General features: G+C 37.1%; 1 protein-coding gene across 8 annotated transcripts in view; it reads left to right on the top strand.

Annotated features, from left to right (window-relative positions):
- SDK1 (sidekick cell adhesion molecule 1) overlaps positions 1-14,402 on the top strand; it is a 411,549-nt gene that overhangs the window by 104,341 nt on the left and 292,806 nt on the right. The gene's annotated exons all lie outside the window — the stretch shown is intronic.

Below are 14,402 nucleotides of genomic sequence, written 5' to 3'. Positions count from 1 at the left end.
ACTTCTCCTAAGTATTTGAAGGTAAATTTCTGGGTCTTATTGGTATGAATGATTTTGGTTTCTTGTGTTCTCCTTTCTTGGCTGATGGCCTCTAAAAGTGAACTTTTAGAACAAATGTAGAACAAGTCAGGCATGCCCCCGTTGTGTTGATAATATCAACTTGACAAATGTATTCTGAATTTTGCCTCCAGCCATTAAAATGGAAAGCGAAGTCAGAAGTGTTTTATGGGAGTTTTTTTTTATTGCTTGTACCAGCAAGTATTGTACTGATTTTGTCAAAGGAAAACGTAATTTTTATAAAGCACTTGCCCTATTGACTCCCAACTAGAACAATATATTTTAATCTATCATCATGCTATTTTTACTGCTTCATTGTTTTATTTACCATAATTGTACTTTTTTGGTTTACTTCTAAGCTGATATAAACTAAAGGCTGAAAGTCTGAACTAAATAAATATTATGTTAATGCTAATTTTGGCTGACTGTTTATTAATAGGACTTGTTTTCTATTCATAGTGAAGAGAAACAACAGAGGTTATTGTTGAACTAACTTTGTATACACAATTTTCATTATTTGGTTGCGTAGACAGAGGAGCAGGTCAGCTCTGGTCATGCTTTTTGTCATGTATACCATTTTTATTAATTTTATTTACTTATTTTAATAATAAATTGTTTTTGAGATACATTGTAATACGAAGAAGAATGATAGACATCATCAGCTTTTGTCATATAGAATGGGTTTGCAAGAAGCACGTGTAGAGAAATCTCTCACGTAATTTAATGTATGTTACTTTCATTTAGAAATCATCATTTTTGTTGTGAGGCTGCTGGATTGGCCTTTGTCCAATAAATGTTTCCTGTAGCCATGGAACATGTCGATTTAATATGTTTTCACATTAAAACGGTGTCGAAATAAGTACCTGTTGAGTATTGCTAAACAAAGAGAAAAACAACTAATTTGCTTCTTAATGAGCCAGTAATAATGTGCCAGCATTTCAGTCTATTTACTTTTAAGAGTTTCTGGAGCATGTATTCCAGAAGATCTACTCTGTAAACAAGCCTTTTAAAATCTATGCTAGGAAAAGACATTTTCATAAACTACATCAATGAAAGCTCTGATTGTGAAAAATGTATGAATAGGAGTTATTTGATAACCCCTTAAAATAACAACTGTGGGGAATTTGCAATATATCACAGAAAGTTACGTGACATTTGGCCAAACTGTTCTCTTATTTTTTGCCATTTAGATGCTAATTCCTTTTAGAATAAGAACAGGTACGTTACAGGCATTTTTTCCTTCTTTTTCTCTTGGTCACACCCTGAGGGACGTGCCCAGGAGGCTGCCCGCTAACTTTGCTGGCTGGGATCACTTTAATTTCTGCCCTGCAGAGTGTGTGTGTCCTGCCTTGCAATTAGAACTTGCAAACGGAGCTTTGTTTGCAACGTGTATCAGACTGTCACTAAAGGATTACAACTCTGTTCTGGTTCGGTGACCTCCTCCAGAATAGCTAATCTATAAAAATCTGCGTTTTGTGTGTTAAGCAAATAGCTACAGGCTTTCCTTTCTCTTGTAAATCCCCTTTTGATATTTAGGAAACCATTTTCCAGGTATTTCTAGAGGACTCTATTTCTGTAATTTGCTTGTACATTTTTTTTCTGTTAGAATTGGAACGTTTTCGTATGCGCTTCAGATAAATGATTTTATTGTAAAGTTTTAGGTTGGAAAAAACAGGAAGTATACATAGATATTTTTTAGTCATGTATCTAACTATGAGAGGAATTGTAGAGTCAGAAGAGGGAGAGCCATAAGTATTATTTGTGAATCTTGAACCTCAAATAGCCCAGGCTCTTTTCCAGCTGGGTCGGCATTACGTGTCTGGTGAAAGGTGAAGCTGACTTTGTTGATCTGGTCTCACCCATTGCTTTCCTAAAACAAGTTAGCGCTGGTGTTAGACAAAGAGCTGCTCTTTGTTTAAAAATAACTTGAAGTTGCCAGTCCTTTCAGAGAATGTAATTATTTCCTCTGGGGAAAAAAGAATAACATGCCTTATCTACTCAAGGAAAGCATTTAGGATGCCCTTTCCTGCTTTCTTTGTCCTGCAATAATTTGCTTTTTATAGGAAGAACATTTCTGCTATCAACATTTTTCTCTGGTGGAGCCTGGTGAAAATAACCTCAGTCTGTATTGTCCTGTCGTGCTCGTCTGCTAAATACGTGTAATATGTCAACTATATTTGTCCCTTTCTCCCACGGAGTTTAATAAAGGAAATTATTTTGATTATTAGCTTTTAGATTTAACAAACAATGCTGGTTTGGGTTATACATCCATCTGGTCTGGTTTCTAAATTGTCAGCTTGATGATGTATGTGAATGTATACAGCAGAAACAGATGACTGGAGGGACTTGTGAAATCCTGCAGAGAATTAAGTCGGCAGATTGTTTCCCTCAGTGAGCAATTTTATACCACTTGTAAACCTGCCCAGGGCTTCCCTCTTACAGGATACAGGAATTGTTGTGGATCGAGGTTCAGGCTTGTTCCATATTCCTTTTGAATACACATCTTCAGTACTGCCAGGTCGTCAAGGTCCAAAAAAGAGTAGAGGTTTGCTCTTCATTTCTCCAATGCTGCTACGCAGGATTTAGCAAGACTGTGTATTTCTTTGATTAGGCTCCATCAGAAAAGATTGGGTGCTTCTGAGTTGGATTACATGAGAGTAGGCTTATGATGTAGTATTATAAGCATAACATGGAGGAGTGAGGTGGTTGTTTTCTTCTTTGACAGCTTGCATAGTATTGACCAGCGAGATGGGCCTAAGCCTTGTGTTGTGTTTCTGGTGGTAAGTGGGGCGTGTTAGAGCTCTTGCCCAGTCACTCACGGGCTCTTCCTGTCCTCTGGCTCGTGGCTTCAACTTGGACACAAAGGTTACATGTGCAGAAATCTCACATTTCACTTGGATAATATTTTCTCATCTCTTTTAGGTGATTGAGGCCTTGCACAAAACTCCACCAAACTTACAAACCCAAACTTCACCTAAAGCAGTGGGTCACTTTCTTTTTTATACCCATACTCCTTTTAACAATTTAGGAAAATGATTTTTGTGAAGGGAAGTCTTTTGTCTGATCGTATGAGACAAAATACTCAAACTCTGAAGGCAATCTCCTGACTTTTCTTGCATTAATTGGCAGTCTCATTAAAAGTATTACACTGTCCTCCAAGACATGCCTTTGCTAGTAAACTAAGTGGTTTAAGTTTTATTGCTTTAAAAATTTTGTTTAAATAGAATTTCATCTTTTTCCAACCAGCTTTGAGGGAAAGTTTATTATTGATACTTTTCCTTTGACTTAGACTCAGCAGTTTTTTTCAGCCGTTCCGTTTTGTTAATTATTTCATAAACTTGCTAATGTGACTAGTAGATGGTAGTCATTACTTGGTGCTCCTCATGAGTATTGTCCAAAGTACTAGAGCTAATGAAGTAGCGCCTACTTGTGCTAAATTTAACGTTGTGGTGATACAACACAGAGTTGTCTTTTTATTTTCTAGTCGGATAAATTGCACTAAAATATAATGGTTACATTAATTACTTCCAACGGGTAACACTTCTTCAAGTTTACATTTCTTAACCTTTTGTAATTTTAAAAAGCTCCTCCTGATGACAATTTTTTTTTATGTAAAAGGACTTTATTGTCTGTTCTGGGATTTGGACATAATATATTGGGTAATTATTACTTCTGTCCTGAGAAACCTATCCATACCAGAAGGAAAACAATTTTCCTTCTATTTCAGTACATAATTATACATTCTGTACATATACACACTTCTGATAATGGGTTTTAACCAATATTTTATTGATTTGCTGTTGTTACATACAGAGTAATAGTTTTCAGTTCTTTGGAATTTCCTAATTTTAACGTACTTAATGTCTTCTTTTACAAATGGCACAAATAAATAATGAATATTAATAACACTGTGAGCTGTATATCCCTTCAAGATGTTCAGGTGCATTAGTGTGAACTCTTAGAATGATTTTTAACTGAGTGGTTTCTGTTATTACAGTTCATAGTGCAGTGAATGCAATCTTCGAAGTTGATTTACAATCACAATTTTACTTGTACATCTTTTAAAATATTAAGCACGTTAACCGTAGCATATTTGCAAATAGTGATTATCAACTGTGCTTTATTTATATTTGATCACCTAGTAGCATGTTTAGATAGAGTTACTATGCGCCAAACACAGGAATATGGTACTTCAGTAAAAATATACTTAAAGTCTGGGAGGTGCTCCTACATCCTATAGGATACACGGAGTTATTATAATAGTTCTGTACGCAGAGCAATCTGCTTATGATAGCTTCAGGCCTTGGTGTTATAAGTGAAAAAAAAAACCCATCAAACTGCAAAAAACCCCAAAGAAGAAACCCAACCCCCCCAAAAAATCCAAACATGAAGAAAACCTCTCAAAGCTTAATAAAGTTATGCCATTATTTACAAAACACTATTTAAGTTCCTCTCTACCTAACTGGGGTTTAACCCTGTCTGACTTACAAATAAATCTTTTATTTTTCCTTTACATATCCTTTTGATGTATGTCATCCATCAACGTTAGCGAGAACAGTAAATGCATTGATCTATTCCTACTCTTGGCAAGTTAAATAACACTTTATATAAGAAGTATTGATTTATAAAATCCAGTACATGTAATTAACATTAGAACTGTCAAAAGTTGAAAACAGTATTAACTCGCTGCTTATTTATAACCCAAAGAAAATTAAATAAAATATCCAGATTAATAAACTAACGCCTTTTTTTGCCTTTGGATATGTCAAGCTGAGTTATGTTTTCAAGAACAGTGATATGTTTCTTCCAACTTCTGACAAGAAGAAATTATGTGTTTGGTCCGTATTGTTGAAAATAATTCTGTAGTCTCTAGATCTGTGTATTATCCCTGAGGTGGTGACAGAATTCCACTTGGATAGTTCTGAAAAGGCTTAGTGTAAAAGACGCAGAAATAAGCGACGATATTAGAGAAACTTAAGGTAACCAATTTATGCCAGGTTTTCAAAGAGCCTTTAACCTGGCCGTTAATTAGTCCAGCTCCTGTGCATGGCGGTGTGTGAAGGTGTGTCTCCCTGTGCGCTGGATTAGCCACTTCTCCACACAAATTCTGCAATGAGATACTTGGGGAGCTCTGCGAGGGTCGCTTCATGCTTCTCTTCTGACTCAGGCGCTCACCAGGTGCCTGCTCCAGAGTTTGCTTAAGACAATGGGAATATTTCAGTTGAGTTCTGTGACCTTCTGACTGTTCTTTGGCTGTGTTTTTTGTCCCAGTTCAGCATCAGATAAGGATATGAACAATCCTGTCTCTGTTGCGTACAGTGTACGAAGCTGTGCTTGCCACCCTTGAATTCAGAACCACCACTGAGGTCCTTTGAATTGACTTTGTTGAGGCAGGCCTTATCCAATTTATAAACCTATTTACATTTTTCAAGTTTAAAGGGCAAAAAAAGAAAATTACATGTTACATGTAAACAAAATAACAATGGCAGTAAGGAGTGGGCGTTGTTTTTTAACAAAGGTTTCTGCATGAATCATTTTCCCGTCAGTCCCCTTCATCAAAGGAGATGTGTGTTTATATCTTTTGTGGATATTCATAGCTGCTTTGCTATTTAGAAATAATTCTCTCCTTGAAATAATAAGTAGGTGGCCTTACATGGCTTTCAAGTCTGGCGGTGCCTTTTCTGTGCCATTATTTCCTCCTGCTGCACTCGTGTTTCTCTTCTGGTACTTCCAGACACTCAGCAGCTGTTTACCTTTTAGATTTAATTTATCTTCTACAAAATAACTGAGAATGCCTCTTATACCAAGGACGAACTTGTGGATAGCACTTTTGTGGTTTTTTTCTGTTCTGTTAAATGTTCAGTAGGGTTTCATCCTGCCTTTATCCTCGTGTCGGTTGGAATATCCGGTGGCTGTAGGTATCGATGGATAGACCAGACCGGCCCGAGAGTGCCTGGAGATTATAGATTATGTCGTAGCAGCTTCCTTGGTGTTAAGAGAATGAAGGAAATCCTGCTATATTGGGATTCTCTTCCTGTAAGGCAGTTTTGACTTCCACCTGCCGTGTGCCGAGATTTGAACAGTAACAACTTGTTTCCTCGAGAGCTCAGCAAGTCTCTGTAAACATGATGAGATACGAAGAGAATATAAAAAGCATGGAAGTTATGCTTGCTAATAAATTCACCCCAGAGAGGCTGCAGGTTTCTTTGGAGGTTTTGTCTTGGTTTTGATAGCTAACAGGTTCTCTATTCTTTGCCCACTTTGTACGCTATCATGCCTTTTACTCTCAGTGCCTTTACAACTTTCTTTAAGATATCGTCATGAATATTTCCAAAAATAATTCTGCAGCCTTTTTCGAGGACAAGCTACAGTAAACATAACTTAAGAACACCATCTGTAGCCTCGTGATTTTCACTCTTACTGCAGATATTCCATGAATTCATGAAGCTATGGATCATGATTGCCTTCTGATATACAACAAATCAATATTTATTTTGCTCCGACTCAACTGAAGTATTACAGGAGGTCAGAAAGTGGAGCCAAAACATGAGGTGTAGAAATTAAATGGGAAAAGGAAACCTTAGTGGGACTTTAGGTTAATACATCAGGAGCTGCTTGAGGCCCAGTTAAAATGATATCAGCTCTTTTTTTGTTTTGTTTTGTTTTTCTCTGTGGCTGGTCTGCTAAAGAAATTGATTTTAAGAAAAGAATGATATAAATGCACGTGCAAAAAAATTTCTCAGCATATTTGGGGATAACCAAGAGGGTTTTACGTTGAATTTTAAATGGATTGATGTTACCAAGCGCTGTCTTTTTTTCTGTCAGAATCCAGGTCCTGTAAAAATTCTCTTTTGCACTTCTGTGGGCCCTCCTCCTTTCAGTTCTGTTTTGAGAGTTTCTAATAAAACTCAGGAAATCTTTTCTCAAAGGGGAATTCTTCAAGACGTGATCCTGGAGTGACTGAAAGGATTGTCTTTAAATAGATGACAGAGTGTTAGGGAGTAGATTTTATGAATGCAAAGAATAAGTTATGTTTAAGGAATTTTAAACAACCAGTGATAGTAAGATTTTCTTTTTTATCATAAAAAAACTGCTCTAGCTTTTTTTCTGGTGTCTTATCTCAGACTAATGTGCAAATATATTTTTGTGGTCCATCTAAAGCTGTTTGTAGGGAAAAATAGAAGGCGGCAAAGAGATATAACAGGAAATGTCTGTGCCTTAAAACAAGGTGGAAATATAAAAACAGGTTTTCCTGTAGTGAGTCATTTTGTGGTGTGTGCCTTAGAATTGTAGAGTTTTCTAAGGGAATGAATTTTGGTGTTTGTGCTTTCAAACAATAGTATGTATTAGTCAAGCTTTGGGAAAAACGTTTTATCTGTTTGCGTCAAGAAATGGGGAGCTTAGAAGCAAAATGGAACCTGCAGTGCCATTTTGGTAGTTCTGAAACGGACATCTGATGCTTCAATTGAAAAAGAAAAAAAAAAAAGGAATTTTTAATTAAATCTACTTAACTACCAATGTGAAACACTCATTCTCGCCACTTGGGACTCCTCTTCTATTGAATTGTTGAAAGCTAATCATAACTATACATTACAGAATGTTTAGTTTGCCTCTTGGGATAGCGTGCAACAGCTATGCAATCTTAAGTTCAACATTTCTTCCATCCAAATCAAATGTATGATTGACAATTACCCAATAACTAACTTGCCAATTAGTTATTTGACCTATTCAAGGCGAAAAAAGTTACCCATTGAAATCTTGTCTCCCAGTGACTGTGCATTTAAAAGAAATAAATGTCACTTATTCTAGAAATATGTAGGTTTCCTCACAGAAATTGCTGACGCCTAAAACAATTGAATTCCATCCTCAATTAAACCTTTAAAAGCACTATCCATCAACCTCAGCTGATACTGTATTTGCATTTAGAGATTACAGTAGAGGTATCCAACAAGCAGGTTATCTTTCTTATCTCTAGGAGGATAAAAATGGGTAGTGTGGGCTCATTTACTTGACTTATGAAATTGAGGAAGAAAGACTGATTTAAATACAGTTGCTTCAGTATTATTCCAATATAAAATCAGATATTGTCTTTGATAAAAGTTCAGGAAATCACTTTACGGGAATGCTTTATACCATTGTGTGAAAATTCTTAACTATGGTAGTATATTTGAAAAATAACCTGAAATTTTAATGAAATATTCACGGTGATGCATCAATCCTTTCAAATCCAGGCTTAGAATGAAGTAAAATGCAATTTAAATTTAATTGTTGTACTTGGTGATTTATGTCACACTTCCAACCAAGAAAATTTGAATCTCAAATATCCAATATTTTGGGTAGAATAGCCTTCCTGCAAATCAATATGGTTAAAGTGACCGAATGCTCTCATGTATGTTTGACATTGTTGACAGTTTTTGAATAGATCATGTACTAACTTTCACAGCATCTCACCAATGCATTTTAGAAGGTTTGAATTTAAAACAAGATTGATTCAAATATATCTGAGTTCAATCTGACTTCCTGGTGCATTTCCCAAGATTTACTATGTAATAATTCCTCTGCTATTCTTATGCTACAGAAGCTATTGAAGTTCATTTCCGCAAGAGAATACAACTTGCATCCAGACCTAGCACATGTATGTATGTGTATCAGGAACTAAGATAATAAGATTAAAAGGTCCTTTTGAAAACGAAAAAGAGAAAAATCTTTCACATATCCAAGTTGGGAATAAGAAGAAAATGGTCCCAATTCCCCCAAAGGCTGCAGTTCCCGGCGGTCAGTCGGTCCAGAGCAGCTCGTACCCGACTCTGAATGTCACAGCTGAACTTTAATCTGTTCTTGATGGGATTCAGCTGTCCACACTTGTACCTACTTTCGTTGCATTACTGAAAAGATTCTTCCTGTCTTTACTTTGGGTTCCCTGACTCTAGTTTCCTTTTTAATTTAACCAGGCTTCTGTATTATGCATTCAATCCCCTAGGTAGACCTTTTAAAATAACTCTTTTTATGGCAGTTATCATTAACCTACCTGAAGATGGCTCACATCCCTTTTCCTTGCAAACAGGGAGAGCAAAAGCATTTCTATATTGTTGCTTTTCTCCTGAGCTGATCTTTCAGCCTCTGTATGTAATTTATTTATCTTGTCTCATTTTCCTGGAAAATTCCTCAGAGATATTCTGTTCTTTATTTTTCTCTGTCAGTTGATTTAGACATCCATATGAAGAAGGGGCGATACGAAGAAAGGGTGATGTGCATCATGCTTTGACTAGGGACTAATAAGATAAAACAACATAGGTGTGGTTTTTAATAAACCAATTGTATTTTTTTTGGATTTATTGAAAAACATATCTCAGTCAAAAATTTATTTTTGAAATCGTATCTGTTGGGTGAGCTGAGCGATGGAAAGACAGTTGCTCAAATGATATTTAATAGTGATGGAGCTATATTTACTCTGATTTGCTCATTTCTGAACAGGTTACTTTTAATATTCAATATTGGCTCACCTGAAAATGACTTAAAAGTAGAGATACATAGTGAAGACAAATAGCAATGGCATTGGGGATCTCTTAGCCTGTTCTCTGCACTCACTGCTTTATTCTTCCTCTGAGTGTGTTCAGGAATACAGTAAGTGATTTTCTCAAGATGTGAGAACGTGATTTTACCTGTAACTGTTGATATCTGACGTTTATGGTAAAAAAAATACTGAGGTTTTAAGGGGGTAGTTGCAGTGCTTTTCACTGCTGAAGGTGATGTGGTACTTCTCTGGCGTATGGTAACTTTCCTTTTCTCAGTAGGACAGAGGTGTTCTGGATCAAATTGCATCTTTAATTAAAATACATGAATTCCTGAGGGATAGGACTGCGGGACTGCTTTCAAGATCTTGTAGCACCTTGTAGTAATTGAAAGGTCTATTTAATCTGACTTTGGTTTATGTATTGTACAAATGTAAGCTGTTAGAGGGCTAAGAATCATTAGCCAAATTTCGTTAATGGCTTTAACAGAAGGTATGTTTGAGGTCCCTGAGGTGGTTCTTTCCTCAGTTTCTGAAGTCGTGTTCATTCACGCTGTCCTTACAAGAATAGGTTCCCATGGTTAACCAATGAGTAGCAGCTCTTGGAGTTTTTGTTTTCATTCCCTTCAGTACAGTCAGAACTGCCTTCTCCTTTTACAGATTGTATTTGTAAGTTCGTGCCTGAACATGGCTTTCAGGGAGAAGAGGGTACGCGCCAGCTCTCAGCTTTGCTGCGATGCATCTCGTCTCCTAGGGCTGGGCAGAAGCCTGGAGTAGATAACAATTGCATACAGCACCATTTTTATATTTAAATGGCAGCATTAATCCAAAGAAAAGTATATGGGCATTGTTGAATTAGGTCCTGAAACTATATTTTGAGATAAGATCCATCTAAGCTTTGCATGTACCAAAGAAAGAAAATAGACAGGCTAACCTGGCAGTATAATGGAACTCTTGCAGTTTAGTGATGCACAAAAGCAAGGCAGACGTGTTTGGGAGCAAATTTCCAGATAATTTTGGGATATTCGATCCTATTTTTCTTGAGATTTACGTAAAAATAAATCTGCACCATTCTTTTACGGATACTAGTCAGGATGATAGTGAGTTTGGTAAGCAGACTTAATGAAAATTTGTAGAAGCTTTATACATGTGTAGATATGTATCCTTTCACTCATCCTTGCACTCCTCAGGCAATTTTTTTTATTATTATTTTTATTTTTAAATCAGCATAGCTGAATAGCCAGAGAGACTGGAAGTGTTAACACGTTTAGCGTTTAGAAGAAAGCAACAGTGTATAGCATAAATGCTTGCTTTTTTTTTTTTTTGGTAGGCAGAAAACTATTTGAGCTGAGAATATTAATTCCACTATTTTATTATTCCTGTTTCTTTTTAGTAGCTTTTTGCTCCATCCTTCAAGAGAATAAAAACTTGAAATGCATTCATGGCTTCTAAACCCTTGATTGGCCAAGGTTAGCCTTATGGCGAGCCCTTCCTATACTTAATTAATAAAGTGCAAGTATCTCGTACCTATTAAATGACCCCCTTGTGTCTTCCATCCCTCAATTCCAGTTCTTTTTGAGACGGCTTTCATTTTTCCTGCCAATTTTCCTGTTTCCCTGGGATGCTCTAGAACAACCAAACTTGTCCTTGTAGGGCCGGTATAAAATTCTGCTTCCCATTACGGTTTCAGGATGTTGAAGCTCAGGGTGACCCCCCCTTTCGATGGCGTGGCTGAGGTGGGAGCAGCCTGTGCAGCAGAAATGCCAAAGTCATCAAAGCTTTACTGCTGCCTCTCGTCATGGAATCTTTGCTCAGTATTTTATTTTCATTTCTGCTTTCAGGGAATATTTAGTGAGCTCTGATTACATAATTGAATTTGATAAACTGATGGTATGTGATTGATGAGAAAGTCAGGAATAAAAGATTAGAAGATAAAATTACTTCAAGGGTTTAAGTAAATCTTCCAGAGAGCTGGGGTAATTTATAAAGCATGCTATATTCTTTATAAAAATATTCCCGTGGGTCTATTAAATTTTAGCTTCTACCAGAATTGGATTGAGTTTTGAGAATCGTTTTCATGTAATACCAGCTTGATTGTGATACTTTAAATGGGAGATAGCTCTGAGTGGGTTGTGGCATCGCTGGGTTTGGAATATTGGAGTAGGAAATGTAGGGCTGAATGACAGCCTTGTGGGCAGCAGTCTTTGTCTTTCAAATAAATCATTTGTTCTTGGAAAGACGTTAGGCAGAAGCAGTAAGTGGATAATTCAGAGTGAAATAATGAAGGAGGTTATGCTGCTTGAGTCTTTAAATCACTGAAAAACAGGATCAACAAATTACTCGGGTAGAGGTTTATAGTGCAGATACCGCTTTCATTGTAATCTCCCTGAATGGCTCAACTTTCTTCAGGAAGGAACAGTTTAACAGGCTCTATATGAGCCTCTATATGCCAGCAGGCAGATGTCATTGTTTTCAGGGGACGTGTCCCTGATCGTTTCCATTTACCAATTGGGCTCTGTTACAGCCCCTTCCCCTAAATACCAGCACAACTCCCTGCCGCTGCCTTTTCATCTCCCGAGGAAGCCTGACACCTTTCATCTTCCAAGGGTAGAACGTCTGTCTCATAACTCCTGTGGAGACTCCTGAAAATATATGTGAGGCCTCTGAAAGGATTTAACATTTCCTCACCTGTTTAGAAATATCTTTGTAAAAAATTGCTTTTTGCCCTGGGTAAAATAACTGTATTTCACACTAACATTGTCTAACTCTGACTTATGTAGTTTTAAAATATTGGTTTATTTTACTAGTTAGGAGAAAATGGGAATTGAGAAGACTTCTTCACAATATTCACAGTTATTAAAACAACAAAAAGGAAGCTTTGCAACTCTAACCATTCTAGGATTCTATGAATATAATCTCAGTCATGTAATAGAGTGGAGAAGTGTAAAAAAACATCTTTGGTTTGCCTGGGACTCCCTGGTAGTTTGGAACTGTCCCTATTTTCTCATACGTTGAATCGTCATAGCTTCCTGTATATCCAATTTCAAGAAATATTACTGATCTGCACTGGCCACTAATCAATTTATTTGAAAAACAAATCATTTAAAATGCTACGAAGCAGAAAAGGGCCTTACCTGAAAGTATGTTTTTTAATTCAGTCTGTTAGGTCAGATTTTGTGTAACAAGTATTGCTTTAAGATGATGTGCTTTTTGTCTGCAGAAATAGAGCTTTCGGAAGTTAAATTCTAAAAACTAGGGAGACGATTTGTCAATACAAATCATCCGATGTGTATGCAGCTGATGGTCAACTTTAGAGCCAACTGTAGCAAATAGTTTGGCGACCGGTGACCTGTGACCAGAGTCAGCCCAAGCGCAGCTGCTCCCCTGGGACCTGCGCGTAGGCTGATAATGAGCCTGTGTTGCCATGCGGCTGCTGAGTAATAAAAGTTCCCTGATAAGAGGCAAAGCGAAAGATAAGGGCTTAAAGGGGTTGCCATCCCCAGACTGAGCTGCGTACCAGTGCCGTCCCAGCCTGCGGTGGGCACCTGGAAAGGGCACCTTGAGAGCCACCGACACCCCTTGCCTTGAGCTCCTGCTTCCCTAACGCCTGGGGGTGCTCCCTCGTGGCTGTCAGCTATTACAGATCCCAGTGTGTCACCTGTGGACTCAAACATTTCAGCCAGCCTTGAATAGTACGTGAGGTCACTTCTCCATAAGCTCTAAAAGATAGTTTGAACTCTTGAAATAGTACGTATAAAAATACCCGAGCTTAATCTAAAATAAGTTTTAAAAGAACAATTAGCAATTTAATTGAACGGTTAGTTGCACTGGGACAACTTTTGTGTATCTTTATTTATTTATTAATTTTATATATAAAATGCACACACACACTGTACTCCTAAAAGGCAGAGTGCAGCAGCATCTACCTCATAAATATTATTCCCTATTTCGCTTTAAATCTCTGACTTTGAATGTAACTTGTGTATTTTATATATCTACATAAATATGTTAATTTTGATTATAGAAGGTATTTGTAAAGTTCTCAAATTAAGTCTGTAGTTCCTCAATAGTTACAAGTAGAAATTTGATGCGTAAAGTGTGAAAACCTTCATCTCCCGGAGGTGACAAGGGGTGGGTCTCCAACTGCTGCAGACCTGTAATAAATCTGCATTTGAGTGGAGCTTCGGTGATTTACTAGTTGAGAATTTTGCTGCTTGGAGTATTTTGAGCATTTGTGATCCACGGGAGAACAAGAGCTTGAGACTACGTGTGACCCTTGAACAGTATTGAAGTACCCTAATTCAAAATCTGTTAGTGGTTTCAGGTAATGTAATTTAACACATTTTAGCTGGCAATAACGTTGAAAAACACATTAATCTTGCGATTTTGTGAGGTGTTTTTTTCTAAACTCTTTTTTCTATCAAAATTCTTCATTTACCCTGAGACTTCTCCTGCTGTGATAATCATTTCTATCCAAGATTACTCTTCTGGTTTCTATTCAAGAAATAAAAAAAAAAAGCTTTGAGTGGATTTAATCCTCACAGAGGAGAGGGAAAAAAATAAAAAGCCAATGGAGCCGTTCATGGCCTGCCACAGTAGACAATGCTGAAATTCTCATACGTACAGGCGATAAACATGGACAAAAGCTTGTCTGCGTGGGCACTTGTCTTCTAAAGAACTACCAAGGACGAAGGGTGTCAAGGTCTTGTGAATTCTGCCTCTGAAGATGAACCTTAGTTATGAATATAACAGTGTAAGCCTTAACTGCGGAATCATGTTGTCTCTTGTTTTACAATGGTTGTTTTGAGAAGAAATGAGCTAAATATCGGTAGCT

This window comes from Chroicocephalus ridibundus, chromosome 8 (assembly GCF_963924245.1).
Source record: "Chroicocephalus ridibundus chromosome 8, bChrRid1.1, whole genome shotgun sequence".
Taxonomy (NCBI): domain Eukaryota; kingdom Metazoa; phylum Chordata; class Aves; order Charadriiformes; family Laridae; genus Chroicocephalus; species Chroicocephalus ridibundus.
This window is presented reverse-complemented; position numbering and strand designations above follow the sequence as displayed.